At 37.2% G+C, this 16,128-nt stretch overlaps 1 protein-coding gene across 1 annotated transcript in view; it reads left to right on the top strand.

The window, feature by feature from the left end:
* Positions 1-1,337: 1,337 nt before the first annotated feature.
* Positions 1,338-16,128, top strand: part of LOC108697230 (CMP-N-acetylneuraminate-beta-galactosamide-alpha-2,3-sialyltransferase 4-like) — a 57,684-nt gene continuing 42,893 nt past the window's right edge. The window contains exon 1 of the mRNA XM_041571303.1: positions 1,338-1,419. The gene's annotated coding sequence lies outside the window, so the exon portion shown is untranslated. The remainder of the gene's footprint in view (positions 1,420-16,128) is intronic.

Below are 16,128 nucleotides of genomic sequence, written 5' to 3'. Positions count from 1 at the left end.
ATCAAAATACTGTAGTACACTGTACTAGATTTGTTGTTAAGGATTTTTTTAATATCTTATTCCGCATTGTGATATTCATTCCATTCCCAGTCGGTATATGCCTTCTTATGTCTCTTAGGCATTGTTCAAATGTGCCAAATGAGGTATACATTTGGTTGCAAAGTTAATCATTCTTGCTTACATTGCGGAACAGGCTTATCTTTTATTGCAGTTTTTTTATTTTCATCTGGATGAAGACCCATGTCAGTAAAATACACTCCGAGGTATTTTATAAAGGACTGGCAAAAATTGCTCTTCTGTCTATTAAGCTTTAGATTTCTTTGACTAGCTCTAACAAGTACTTGCTGCAGTCTTTACCCACCAAAAGGATATTGTTCAGTTCCAGGTGGCAAATAGCACAATAAAACAATTCTGATACAAAGTTAAGCCCAAAAGGTAAGCGCAGTATCGGCCGAAAGATATGTTTAATGTGCATGGCTTTCCTAATGCAAGCGTATCAGCCCTCAATGTTCCAGTTGAAACCATCCTAGACTTTCTTAACATTTTTTTTCACTATGAAGCTTATGGAGGGCAGGCTGCAGCTGCAAAGTACTTTTTTTTTTAAAATGACATTTCATGGTGTGACACTCCCCTAAGACCGCCGCCCTAGGCATGGAACTACAAGTGCCTATATGGTAGACATGACCCTGCTCTGTGTTGGTTTTGCTGTAGGGTTTCAGACCTATTACATTTGTTAATATTATTAGGGGTTCTGCTGCCATGTGGCAAGGTGAGATGAATTTGATTTGTAAGTAATTTGAAAAAAGAACGACGGTATCCGTACAAGAAGTTTGTATAGTCTCTCCATGTCTTCAAGGTTTTCCTTTGCATTTTCTTCTGGTTTCCATCCTAAATGACAGGTTAACTGATAAAGTTGGCCCTAGTGAATGTGATGGGGACCTTAGATTGTCAGCTCCACTGGGATAGGGGCTGATGTGTGATGATGTAAAAAATGTATCAGCGCTGTACAAATAACATATTTTAACCATTCATAAAAACATTAATGAAAAGTAAATTATCTAAAGTTACACCAAGTTCAGTTCAAATATGAGACAAGAAGCACAAGAAAACATAAGATAACTTCAGATTCATTAGTTATAATTATGAATGTGACTCTACTTTTACATTAGTTTGTGACATTATTGTTCATTACGGTACTCCTTTATTTCTCATAACGATAGTATTGTGAAATTTTCTTTTCTGCTTCTTCCCCCTCCCTCAATCACCTCACAGATCTTCTGTAATATGCAGTAGGAGGAGCAAGTAAAAGCAGTTAACATTTTCTACTTCTGGAAATGCAGGTATCTGTGATGTGTGAGTTCTAATGGAAGGTGACAGTTATACATTTGTTGGACATTCTCTTAGTGGATGGCTGCTTTGGTAAGCTTGCACATTTATTCATGCCAATCAATGCCTTTATCAGTAACAGAGTCTATGTATCCATTTTACAACACAAATAATTACTATAAAGAGATGCTTTCTATAATGCATGCTGCCCTTACCCTTGTACTCCTAAAAATATGAAAAAATGTCAAATTCGCTAAAATGTTGTTTTAAGGAGTTCAGTGTAAAGAAAGACAAAATCCCGTCTTTGATGTTTGTTTTGCAAAACACTTTTATCTCAAAGCAGCGCAAAAAAAATGACTTTTTTTTTTCTTTAGGTGTAAAAACAGATTTTTTTTAAAAGTAAATTTGATTTTTGAAGAGATAAAACATTGTTTTAATTGTAAAGTTAGTCATTTTGTTAGTCTGTTTAGTAATTTAACACTTGTTATGTGTACAAATACACATGTATCTTTTTATTTATATAACATTACTTACATTGAGTAGAATAAACAGGGGTCAGTACAATAATATTTATAAATAAATAAAGTGCAGTTGAAGATTAAGGAGCCTATTTACTAACATTCGGATTTCCCATATTTTGATGACTCACCTCTCATTTTTTGATTTTTTTTTTCTTAAGAGTTTTTTTTTAAATTTCTCTAAAAATTCCAGATTTATTAAGTGTAGATATAAACAACAAATATAAATGTACTTCTCATGTTGTGAAAAAATAGTGGTTTCCATTCTTATAGTTATCTAAAGAAAATAATTTTAGTGCCCAATTGTAACTGAGCAGAGCAGACTATTAAGCAGTACAAAATGTTCTTATGTCTATATGATTTAACTGTCAAAACATTATTAAAAAGGGAGTGGTAAGATCTGTGTAGCCAGGGAAAATAAATAGTTCATTTTGTAGTTGTGTATGTTTAAGATAATAAGCAATTGCTTTCTGTAACAACTAGTGGAATCTTAATGGAAACCACAGTTTACTTTCTTGTATAGTGTTTGCACTTTTTATATGGGAAACAGATGAAACAGCTTACAGCTTGGATATATGGCATGTGCTGCTGAGAGTTTAGGGCAGATACAAGATTGATTCCTTTTAGTTTGTCAAGCAACTGGGTGGAAATATCATAAGTTTAAAGGAAAATTATACCCCCAAAATGAATCCTTAAGCAACAGATAGTTTTGATCAAATAAAGTAGCCTATTTAACTACATCTTTTCCCTTGAGCCTCACAGATCACCTGATCAGAAATATTACAACTTGAGGAGGCACATTTAGCAAAGGTCGAATTTCAAATTCATGTGAATATTTTTTAAAACTCTCATAAACTCCCATGAACTCAAAATCAAAATGTATTATAAAAAATATAATTCAAATTCAAATCGAATTTGAATCTAATTTGATTCAAATTTTAAAAACTCGATTTGAATGTCAGGAAGGCTGCAAACAACTCCAAATTGATCCCTGCATATCTCCCCTTGACTTAAACAACAATTTGGCAGGTTTTAGGTGGCGAAAAGTCTAATTCAAGTTCTTAAAGAGCCAGAGTATGATAAATCTCGAAAATCAAATTAGAATTTTCTGAAAAACTCAAATCAAATTTGATTAACTCCCTAGTCGAATTTGACCATTTTGACCATACATAAAACTTGAAAATTCGAATTTCCAATTTGAATTCAAAATTTGAATTCGACCCTTGATAAATCTGCCCCAACTATAAAAGGAAGAAGTGTGGAAGCTAAAGACAGAACTCTGTCTGTTAATTGGCTCATGTGACCTAACATGTATGGTTTGTTTATGCGCACCTTGAATCCTAGGATACCAGGGGGTGGCCCTTATTTTATAAAATGGCAATTTTCTATTTAGGATTACCCAATGGCACATACTACTAAAAAGTATATTATTATGAAAATGGTTAATTACATGAAGCAGGGTTTTACACATGAGCTGTTTTATGCAATATATTTTTATAGAGACCTACATGGTTGGGGGGTATAGTTTTCCTTTAAGTGCCTATTGAGGTAAGAAGAGGTGACAAGTAGAAAGTGTCTGTGCAATCCAGAGAATGCTGTGTGACTGCAACTTTATGGTGGTCATTAGAGAAAGTTGGAACTTCTTATAGAGAAAATGTGACATTCCTTTTGAGAGGACATGGGAAATTCCGTGAGGTTTACCAGTGGATGGAAAGAAGAAGTGGCCATTAGTGGTGCTTTCAATTTTTTTCATAAATAACATACCATTCGAATTGTGAATAAAATCTAATTTATTAGAGTTTTAAAAAATTCACATTACTCGACCTTTGATAAATAACCCTTTAACAAAACATACAATGATTTCACTACACAACACAGAGGAAAGGAGATGAGGGGTATTTGTTGTTGTAGTCTACCGTGAATCAACTGTAGCTGTTGGGGGCAGTCCTGCCATGGCAAGACACTTGCCTCCTGTGGCAGAGCCCTGAAGTTTATTGATAACTTTAAGACTCCACATTCCATTTAGGCTCCAAAGATAAAAAAGATAAGAGGTCAAGAGGGGCAGCTGCAAGTAGGCCAGTTCAGGACAGCAGTATGGGCAAATTCATCCCTGATAATTGTAATTGCTTTTGAGTGCTACTGCTTACTAATCTTTGTATAACTGAGCCATTTATTTTGTAAAAAAAAGGAGTAAGTACTCAGTAGTCAGTGCAGTAAGTTTAGAGAGCGGAAATGTCTTGCAGAATTGCATAAATTACCCATAGTGATGTGTGAGGGAACATTTTCTGTACTTTGTGCCACTCATTTATAATCACCTGTTTAGAAGTTCCGCCAAGACTAATCCATCCAATATAATTTATACTTAAACTTAATTAGATAACAAGTAAAGAGACTAATGCACACAGAAAAATATGGCGACTTAACACAGCTAACTAATTTAACTAATTAGCTAACTAATTTAACTAACTAAAGGTGGCCATACACAGAGAGATCTGCTCGTATGGTGATGTCACCAAACGAGCCGATCTCTCTCCGATATGCCCACCTTGATGTGGGCAATATCGGGCTGATATGATCGTGGGCCCTAGGGCCCAACAATTGGATCCTAATGAATGGGAACGGGGGTCAGATCGCGGGACTGCAGCAAACGAACAGTTGCGGCCGCGATCCAACGGGATTTTTTGTCCCATCCGATCGAGATCTGGCCGACTTTCGGTCAGATCTCGATCGGGGAAGCTCGTCGGGGGGCCCCATACACGGGCCAATAAGCTGCCGACTTGGTCTGTCTGCAGCTTTTATCAGCCATGTATGGCCACCTGAATTTAGAGGGGACATATTCGATACTCCTCAGAATTAGCTCCAAAATAAAGGAAAGCCATCTCCCATTGAGTCTATTTGAAGCAAATAATTCTTAATAATTTAAACTTTTAGAAATAAGTAAATTTTTCTCTGTCATAATAAAACAATACATTGTACATGATCCAAACCAAGCTGCATAAACATATATAGGTGTCAAAACAATTCTATTGAGTTTATTTAATATTTAAATTATTTTTATCAGACTTTTGGTATGGTCATTGACATTCTGGAAAGACCTCTTATCTGAGATAAGGGAATACCTGTATTTAAAGGTGTAGTTCAACTTAAAGTTAACTTTTATTATGTATTCAAATGTCCTTTTAATCTTTTTATTTTGTATATTTGTTTTTTAATTATTTGCCTTCTTGCTCTGCCTCATTACAGCTTTCAGATGGGGGATCTTTAGCCATGTGAGGCTACAATTTTATTGTTATTACTGTTGTTGGTAAATTGGACTCTAGCAACCAGATAGCTGAAATTCCACACTTGCAAGTTGCTGAACATAAACCCAAGGCTAATTGCACACAGGACTAAGGCACAGTGTTTCTCTGAAGCCCACAACCCTGTGTGCCTAAATAATGCAAAAACTACATAAGCGACCAACTACACCTTGTCACAGAATATAACTTTCTATATCATACTAAAAGTTAATTTAAAATTGAACAGCCTCTTTAGTTTTGCCCTGATAAAAATACAAAATGTGTCAGTATGTCTATGTAGGCTTATTTTCCCTGTACATAACTCATAGTCAGAGATAAGATATGAATTTCTCCCTTCCATCAGTTCTTTTACAGTACCTACTGAAAACTTTTATTTAGTGCAATTTATATATTTGAAACAATTTATCTGAGGGGTATGTGCTATCTTGTATGATTTTGATAAATAACCACTAAATGTAGTGTCTGTTCCACGTATAAACCCCCAGAAAAGTTGACAATGTGAATGCAATGCCAATTTACTGTCTGATGTCCCCAGAACATATCACGATGAATCAGTAACAATTCCTCGTATAACCCCAGAATAAATGGCAGAATAAATGCAGGGGCAATTTTATATATAAAAACCCCAGAACACAGGGACGGATGCATACTGGGTCAGTTTTATGTAAAATAATCACAGAACAAATGGAAGGATGCATACAGTGTCAGTTATTGGCGCGGCCTTCAAAAAAAACACATGGCAGGATAAATAATGTGGCAGGTCCATGTTTGTTGTTGGAAACTCATTGGTGTTTCTTTGGGAAGGCTTAGCCTACCAAAACTTCAATAAAATCCAACTATGGTATAGGTATAAATTAAATAAAAACAATTGGATGGTATGGAAACATAGATCTTTACTAGCAGTACTAAAGTAAGTGGTGCGCAATAGAAGACAAGTATAAATGACTAAAGTATATATAGTTTGCTCAATATTTCACATAGTTACATAGTTACATAGTTAAATCGGGTTGAAAAAAGACAAAGTCCATCAAGTTCAACCCCTCCAAATGAAAACCCAGCATCCATACACACACCCCTCCCTACTTTCATACAAGTTCTATATACCATACCTATATTAACTATAGAGTTTAGTATCACATTTCTAAAAGAATGTTTTTTTAATAGTAACAAAGCCCATTACATTATAACTCTCTCCCTTATGAACCTTAATTGTTTCTCTATACAGTATTATTTGCCCTCTCCATCATTGCAAAATAGAAATTGTTGAAACAAACATGAGTACCCCAGGGTATTTTGATCCTCTTTGGCGATTCCTCAGAGTAACTATACTGTATCTTTGTTGCCAGAGTTATGTTTAAAACATACATGTGCTCTCTCTCTTTCTCTCTCTCTGCCATAAAGTCAACACAATAATCTTCATATGTAAAAGAATAATAGAAAGATGAATGGCGTAACACTGGTAACCAGCATTACCATGGGTGAATCCTCTTGACTTTGTAATTAACTTCTTGGTCAGTAACATTTTGATTAGTGATTTTTCTTGTATCCATAACTACATTTTTGGTTGTCTAATTTAGAGACCTAGGAAACACAGTGTTTCAGATTTATGGAGTGTATAAACCTGCTTAAAGGAGAATTCAACCCTAACGTTAAAAAAACCCTACCCCCCTACCCTGTGTCAAGCTTACCAGTATAATCCAGTCGTAGAAGGAGCTGGAGCCGTAGATAGTGAACCCACAAGCGCTGAGACAGGCCGAAGAGTCGAGACAGGCAGAAGAAATCGTAGTCCGGGAACAGGCAATGGTCAACAACAGGAATTCAAGAGTATAGAGACGCTAGGGTTTCAGTCAAACAACCTAATAACCAGGCAATGCATCTCCATCAGAACCAGGTTTAAATATTGTCAGTTTGGCGCCAACTGGCGTCTTTTCGCCGGCGTCGCCGTACTGACGTCACGTCCGTCTTAGGCGTTTTCGCCCGCGTCCTTGCGCCAGCGACCGCCGCCGGCGCCTCCGCGCCCGGCGTCCAGCGTCACGCGCCGGCACGCATTCACGCGCCCGCGCCTGTGCCGGATAGAACGCAGACCCGAATCCTCACACCCTGTTAGGAACTTAGCATAAGCATTTGCACTGGAATTCAAGGTCTTCAAGTCGCCCAGGGCCAATCCTCCATGAAGCAAGGTGAGACCCTTGCCTCAGGTGGCAGTAAATGGGCAGTTAACACGGGCAGCAAAAAGATGACTCTGTTAACTTTTTACTTTTTAAAACGAGTGCTATTGTGTGCACTGTGCTAGCGATGCCCCCCCTTACCCCCTCTGACACTAAAGTCTAAATTGCAGAGCGGAAGAGAGGGGGCGGCAACTGTCTCAGGATTGCTGTTACCTCCAGTTGTGACCTAATACAGATAATATGTAAAACATTTTTTGTGTTTATCATGTATGTCATGGGATTCAAATAACACTGCAGTATGTGTCTATTCAAAAAGCTCAAATGAATAATGTAGTGCATATTTTCCTTTTCAAAAAAAAAAAAAAGAACATCCTTTTGTAATACCAGGACTGCCCAACTATATATTTACCTTTCCCAGCGTGGAACAGTTTCACCTCTTTATGTTGTGTATTGAGTTCATTTCAACTGTATTGTGACAGAGCTCAGCTGAAACAAAATCATATTTGACTGGAAACATGTAAGAAGTTTATTTGCAATGTTAGAAGAAATATATACCTGAAGCTAATGATTTAGTTTTAGGAACACATGGCAACTCAATATACAGAGAAGTTATTACTTGTTTTGTCTTTTGCATCTGTGTACTGAGTAATTTGTAAAAATTTCTGAAATTACAGTTATTTTGTGTAAAAATAAAATGACACCACTTTGAAGCATGTCTTGAAACTGCACAATGTACAATTAGGGGCACATTTACCTAGGGTCGAATATCGAGGGTTAATTAACCCTCGATATTAGACCGTTGAAGTAAAATCCTTCGACTTCGATATTCGAAGTCGAAGGATTTTGCGCTATTCCTACAATCGAATGATCAAAGGAATAATCGTTTGATCGAACGATTAAATCCTTAGAATCATGGCCGAATCCCAAACCGAATCCTGGATTCGGTGCATCCCTAATAACAGTGAATATTTCCTACAATAAGGTGATAAATGTGATGGGAAACAACATTACAAATGGGTAAATGTATAAATACAGTTACAGATCCCTTCTGTTAAAAGCGAAAGAGATTTCAGTAATGTAGAGCATGACACTTTGTCTTTGATGGACTTACAAGTACTGTCAAGCACAAAATGTCAGGCTTTATTGTTCTCTAGATTTAAGTAGAATTTAATCTGTAAACAGCCCTTGGGTTAAGGCTGCCAATATGTTACTGAGGGGCCATAAAAAATCGCTATTGTTTGTCTGCACCACATCTGCTCACAGAGAACAAATACAGTATTTCAAAAAGAAAGAGGCGGAAATTTGCCTCTGAGTTCCAGGTAATGAAAAAGTTTTAAAGCTAGTTACAAATAATGTGCACTTTAGACTCTGTTACTAAACTACCACTATAATGAGAGCAGAGCTGGTATAATGCACCCACTTTTTATTTGGTGCACAAATATGTATTTTCCTTTTATCTGATCTGGGCTACTTAACTTGTTTTGGTGCAGACCACTGTAAATCCATAACTTCAGTATTAGTTTGGAGCCTTGTAGGCCAGTCTACCATTCTAAATAGTTTAGAAAATGTCTAACTCCTAAATCTGTTTTAAGAGCAAAAATATAGTCAAAATGGTAACATGCATTTAACCCTTTAAGTGCCACAGAACGTAGAATCTACGTTCTGTGGATCAAAGGACCAAAGTGCCACAGATCGTAGATTCTACGTTCTGCAGCCCTTCCGGGTTTGCGAGCAGAGGAGCAGCTGTTAGAGCCGCTCGCTCTGTTCCTTCACGATCCCCTGCCCCTAGGCAACGAGCAGAGCAGGGGATCGAGTGGCCCCTGGGGCGTGATCGCCCAGGGGCCCCAAAGCAGCAGCAGGGACGCGTTTCCTTTGCGTCCTGCTGCTGCCTGCACTTCACTTCCGCCCAGCTCCGCCCCCCCTGCCTGATGACCGTTGGAGCTGGAGATCTGCTGCGTGGGGCCCTTTATCATCGATCTGATGTATCTACCCCAGGTAAGTGTAACATTTACACACACAAAAACACACAAACACACCAACACACACTTATTACAGTAATATACACTTACATTCACACTTACACACACTCACACATAGATTTTTGGGGATTGGGGGGGGTCACACACACTCACAGCACCCATGTACACTTGCACACGCACACACGTGCAAATAACATGCAATTTACCCGTTGTGCACACGCATATGTACATATATGGCTTTGTGTTTTTTTTTTTTTTCTTATCGCATCGTCTCTTTTTTGGCTAAAAAAAATGTTTTATTGCCGTTCCGAATAGCGTATTCACTAACCGTACTGTGCAATAGCTTTTGTATGTTATTTTGGTGGTTATATTGCAATTTTGGGTATTTTGGTGCATTTTTAGCCATTTTATTGAATTTTTAGCCATTTTATTGCATTTTCAGCTCTGCATTTGTGTTGTTCACTTGTTTCTGTCCGTATAATCGATTTGGCCCAGCTAAAATATTCAAACGGTAATTCTGGTGGCCGATTACACTAGTGTGAAAAAAAAAGCATTGATTTGTGTGGTTTTATTAGATTTTAGTGATTTATTTGCATTTCACACTGTTCTGTGTTATTTTGTTTTGCCTATGTAAATTTTATCTACTATATATCCATTTGTGGGTCTCTGTGCGCCACATAGTCTAGTAAATCTATGCATATTGGGCATCAAAGTGTTCAGTAGACCCCTGTCGTTCATATTTAGGATGTTTTATGCTGATACGTTACGAAATGTGGGGCACATAATGGGGTAAAATAAAGCTTTGTGACGATTTTCAGAAATTTGATAAAAACCGCTACGTTCAGCATAGCTTTGCAGTTTGCTAGTTTGCAGTAGAAAGATGTAATTACCTGCTTTAGATTCATCAGAATGTGTACTTTCTAAAAATATATGGTTTTCTAGGGTCTCCATACTGTTAGGGGGTCTTATGATGCAAATACACATACTGGGTGCTTATATTGCAGCAGCCAGAGCGTCAGCCATAAAAATGTATATACACTACTGTCATTTGGGTGCCTCTGTATGCCACATAGTTTGGTAAATCTATGCATATTGGGCATCAAAGTGTTCAGTAGACCCCTGCCATTCAGATTTAGGATGTTCTCTCTTGGTACCTTATTCTATGTGAGACATAAGATACCAGAAAGTGAAAGATTTGAGGCGATTTTCACCTATTTCATCAAACTGACAATTTTGGGAAGGCATTGCGACTCAGTAGTTTGGAGTAGGAATACATGGTTACCCACTTTGGATTCGTCTGAATGTGTACTTTCCAAAAATATATGGTTTTGGGGGGTCAATGTATTTTTTTGTGTTTTTACCCTACAAAAACTGTAGTAAATGTGTTGCTTTTTTTCAACTGACCTCCGGGACAATTTGTAAACTTCATTTTGGGGCCTCTAAACACCAGATACTTTGGTAATCCTATGCACAATACACATCAAACTGTTCAGTGGAGCCTTGGCATTTATATTTAGGATGTATTTTCTTGGTACCTTATGCTATGAGGGAGACAAGATGGTAAAAGTGAATTCTCTAGAAGCGATTTTGCGCTATTTCACCAAAACCGACAATTTTGGGAAAGCCTTGCGACTCAGTAGTTTGGAGCAGAAAGGCATGGGTACCCATTTTAGATTCGGTAGAATGTGTACTTTCCAAAAATATATGGTTTTGGGGGGTAAACCTATATTTCTGTGTTTTTATCCCACAAAAAATGCAGTCAATATGTTGATTTTTCATTAGCTGGTTACCCACAGGACTATTTGTATGCGCTAACTTCAATTTGGGGCATCTAAATGCCAGCTACTTTGGTAAACCTATGAACAATGGGCACCAAACTGTTTGGAGGAACGCTGGCAATAATATTTAGGGTGCTTTTTCTTGGTACGTAGTGATACATGGTTGATATGGTGCTGGGAAGTTGAAGCTTTGAGGCAATTTTCAGATATTTCACCAAAACCAATAATTTTGGGAAAGCCTTGCGACTCAGTAGTTTGGAGCAGAAAGGCATGGGTACCCATTTTAGATTCGGTAGAATGTGTCCTTTCCAAAAATATATGGTTTTGCGGGGTAAACATATATTTCTGTGTTTTTACCCCATAAAAAATGCAGTCGATGTGTTGATTTTTCAGTAGCTGAAGTTAACCACAGGACTATTTGTATGCGCTAACTTCATTTTGGGGCCTCTAAATGCTAGATACTTTGGTAAACCTATGAACAATGGGCACCAAACTGTTTGGAGGAACCTTGGCAATAATATTTAGGGTGCTTTTTCTTGGTATGTAATGATACATGGGTGATATGGTGCTTGGAAGTTGAAGCTTTGAGGTGATTTTCAGATATTTCACCAAAACCAACAATTTTGGGAAAGCCTTGCGACTCAGTAGTTTTGAGCAGAAAGGCATGGGTACCCATTTTAGATTCGGTAGAATGTGTCCTTTCTAAAAATATATGGTTTTGCGGGGTAAACATATATTTCTGTGTTTTTACCCCATAAAAAATGCAGTCAATGTGTTGATTTTTCAGTAGCTGAAGTTACCCACAGGACTATTTGTATGCGCTAACTTCAATTTGGGGCATCTAAATGCCAGTTACTTTGGTAAACCTATGAACAATGGGCACCAAACTGTTTGGAGGAACCCTGGCAATAATATTTAGGGTGCTTTTTCTTGGTACGTAGTGATACATGGTTGATATGGTGCTGGGAAGTTGAAGCTTTGAGGCAATTTTCAGATATTTCACCAAAACCAATAATTTTGGGAAAGCCTTGCGACTCAGTAGTTTGGAGCAGAAAGGCATGGGTACCCATTTTAGATTCGGTAGAATGTGTCCTTTCCAAAAATATATGGTTTTGCGGGGTAAACATATATTTCTGTGTTTTTACCCCATAAAAAATGCAGTCGATGTGTTGATTTTTCAGTAGCTGAAGTTAACCACAGGACTATTTGTATGCGCTAACTTCATTTTGGGGCCTCTAAATGCTAGATACTTTGGTAAACCTATGAACAATGGGCACCAAACTGTTTGGAGGAACCTTGGCAATAATATTTAGGGTGCTTTTTCTTGGTACGTAATGATACATGGGTGATATGGTGCTGGGAAGTTGAAGCTTTGAGGAAATTTTCAGATATTTCACCAAAACCAATAATTTTGGGAAAGCCTTGCGACTCAGTAGTTTGGAGCAGAAAGGCATGGGTACCCATTTTAGATTCGGTAGAATGTGTCCTTTCCAAAAATATATGGTTTTGCGAGGTAAACATATATTTCTGTGTTTTTACCCCATAAAAAATGCAGTCAATGTGTTGATTTTTCAGTAGCTGAAGTTAACCACAGGACTATTTGTATGCGCTAACTTCATTTTGGGTCCTCTAAATGCTAGATACTTTGGTAAACCTATGAACAATGGGCACCAAACTGTTTGGAGGAACCTTGGCAATAATATTTAGGGTGCTTTTTCTTGGTACGTAATGATACATGGGTGATATGGTGCTGGGAAGTTGAAGCTTTGAGGCAATTTTGAGATATTTCACCAAAACTGACAATTTTGGGAAAGCCTTGCGACTCAGTAGTTTGGAGCAGAAAGGTATGGGTATGCATTTTAGATTCGGTAGAATGTGTACTTTCCAAAAATATATGGTTTTGGTGGGTAAACCTATTTTTCTGTGTTTTTACCCCTCAAAAAAGCAGTCAATCTGTTGATTTTTCAGTAGCTGAAGTAAAGTCCTGGACAATTTGGATGTGCTAACTTCATATTTGGGTCTCTAAATGCCAGATACTTTGGTAAACCTATGCACAATAGGGATCAAACTGTTCAGTGGACCCCTGGAAATCATATTCAGGGTGCTTTTTCTTGGTATCTTATATAGTGTGTGATATGCGGAGCAGCAAAATAAAACATTTGAAATGATTTTTCAACATTTTGAAAAAGTTATATAAAAACCGCTACGTTCAGACAAGCTCTGATGTTTGGTAGTTAGGAGTAGAGAGACATAGTTACCCATTTTGGAATCGGCAGAATGTGTACTTTCCAAAAATATATGGTTTTCTGGGGTAAACCCACTGTTTCAGGATTTTGTGGCCTTGGAATCTAAAGTATGCCATTTTCTGCCTTCAGCTTTCAAAATTCGGTAATATACTGCTGGGAGTTTTTGCTGTACAGATGTCCTAAATCTGTGTAAAACTATACATATCTGGTATTGGCACGTTAGAGAGACATGAGGCTTTCCAAATCAGTTGGATTTACATGCGTAAATGAAAGATTTTTCTGGTATAAGTTCATATATTGTGAAAAACAGTAATTTTTCATTTTTTTTTGTATTTAGTACTATAAATCTTTTTACAGAGCTGGAAATACATGAAAACTCAGACAGATTTAGAAAGCTCAGTTTCTCCCGAAAAAAACAATGTATAGTTTTCCTAGGTAAACTATAGGTTTCCCCTCAGAAAATGCCCCTAAAGTGAGAGAGCAATGTTTCAAAAACGTCTGGCATTTCGCATAACCAAAATGGTCAATTCTTCTGGCACTTAAAGGGTTAAAAAAAATTAAAAAATTTTTTTAAAAAAAACTTATTTGTGTTTGAGAATGTGTACACTTCTCAAACTTGTATGACTGCTTATATCTGTATGTGAGTGTATAGAAGTGTGCAAATTCAAAAAGCAAAACAAAAGCTAACTTTAGTAAAAGATGTGTAAATGTGTATAACTGCATATATTTTTTCTGAGCAGGAAGGCTGTTGTGTCCCCAAACAGCCAAACCAGTGTCTGACTGGGACACCAGGGGCCCACCCAAAAACCTTCGACCAGGGGCCCACCAAGTAATCTTAGACCAGGGCCCCACTCTCAATACTATTATTCTTCCTCTCCTCACTCAACCTCTACTATCCTAATCTATTTTCTTTACATACTATAATCTATTATTCCATCTATTTAGCCTCTTTGCTCTCATAGGAATAGGGAATGGCCATGACATAGGCCAAATGTTTAGCAGCACGAGGGCCCACTGAGACCTGGGCACACCGGGAGTTTTTCTGGTATCCCGGTGGTCCAGTCCGACACTGAGCCAAACAAGTGAACAACACTCTACAGATGGTAGGCATATCAATATCCAAGTCTACCATAAAGAGAAGACTGCATGAAAGTAAAGACAGCGGCTGCACTGCAAGGTGAAAGCCACTCATAAGCATCAAGAATAGAAATGCTAGATTGGACTTTGCTAAAAAAAACATCTAAAAAAGCCAGCACAGTTCTGGAAAAACATCCTTTGGCCAGATGAAACCAAGTTCAACCTCTACCAGAATGATGGCAAGAAAAAAGAATGGAGAAGGCATCAAGCAGCTCATGATCCAAAGCATACCACATCATCTGTAAAATGGCGGAGTCAGTGTGATGGCTTGGGCGTGCATGGCTGCCAGTGGCACTGGGACACTAGTGTTTATCCATGATGTGACACAGGACAGAAGCAGCCGAATGAATTCTGAGGTGTTCAGAGACTGCTCAAATCCAGCTAAATGCAGTCAAATTGATTGGGAGGCGTTTCATAATACAGATTGACATAAAGCCAAAGCAAGGAGTTTATAAAAGCGAAAAAGTGGAATATTTTTGAATGGCCAAGTCAGTCACCTGCCAGAAAAGGGTTTTCAACCAAGTATTAGAAATGAACATTTTATTTTCAGTTTTTTAATTTGTCTAATTACTTTTGAGCACCTGAAATGAAGTTATTGAGTTAAAAACGGCTTTAGTTCCTCACATTTTTATGCAATCTTTTTGTTCAACCCACTGAATTAAAGCTGAAAGTCGGCAGTTCAACTGTATCTGAGTTGTTTCATTTAAAATTGATTATGGTAATGTACAGAACCAAAATTAGAAAAAAAAAAGTTGTCTCCATCCAAATATTTATGGACCTAATTGTATGTTCTTTCTATATTTGTTTTCTGAGCAGCTATTCATTCGTTGCCAAAAGCATTTACGCGTTTATTAGCATATTGATAAATACTTCCTCTTGACAAACATATTGTGTCTGCCCCAGGAAATTTGAACAAGCAATTTAGAAAAATAAGACACACCCTCAAAGAATTCAGCCCGGTGCACAATATTAGATAATATAGAAGAAGGATATCGGCACACGAGGCAACTAACGTTGCAGGGAACAACCTGCTCGTTTATTATGCGGTGATGCAACGTTTCAGGGATATTCCCCTTTGTCAAGCATGTGGAAACCGTGATGGATGACATACAATAGAGTGATCTATTAATAAATTAGCATATATAATTAACAGTGTTATAAAAGGGCCATTGCCTTAAAACATGTTTTTTTAAAAAAATATAACACAACCTGTTATTAAACATTCAGAAAACCAGAAACCCCCATTTAGTGTCCAAAGTGTTAAAATTCTTGTTTAATGATGTTAAAAACCTCATATAATGCAGATTTTTGGCTTCAAAAAAAAATTGTATAAATGTGAAAAAATCCTTTAAGTGTCAGAAAAAATGCCTAGAAAAGAAATAACTTATTTTATACAAAAATAAATAGATAGGACAATACAATTAGCAACAGTTTATAGCAAGTTACCAAATATATACATTGTTACATTTCTAAGAAAATAGAAGCTACAATTAAAAAGATACACAGTAACATACTGCCCCTACATTTAAGGGAAAGGGATAAGGGAAATATTTTACCGGTCCCTGTGTAGATATCAGGCTGATTTCTTATCCGTTAAAAAGAAAGAAAAGCAAAAAAGGATATTAGACAATGTACTAATTCATAAATAACAAGAACGTTTGTACTCCTCATTAAGCC

This window comes from Xenopus laevis, chromosome 7S (assembly GCF_017654675.1).
Source record: "Xenopus laevis strain J_2021 chromosome 7S, Xenopus_laevis_v10.1, whole genome shotgun sequence".
In the NCBI taxonomy this organism is placed as follows: domain Eukaryota; kingdom Metazoa; phylum Chordata; class Amphibia; order Anura; family Pipidae; genus Xenopus; species Xenopus laevis.
Note: the sequence above shows the minus strand (reverse complement) of the source record. Positions and strands in the feature narration are given on the sequence as shown.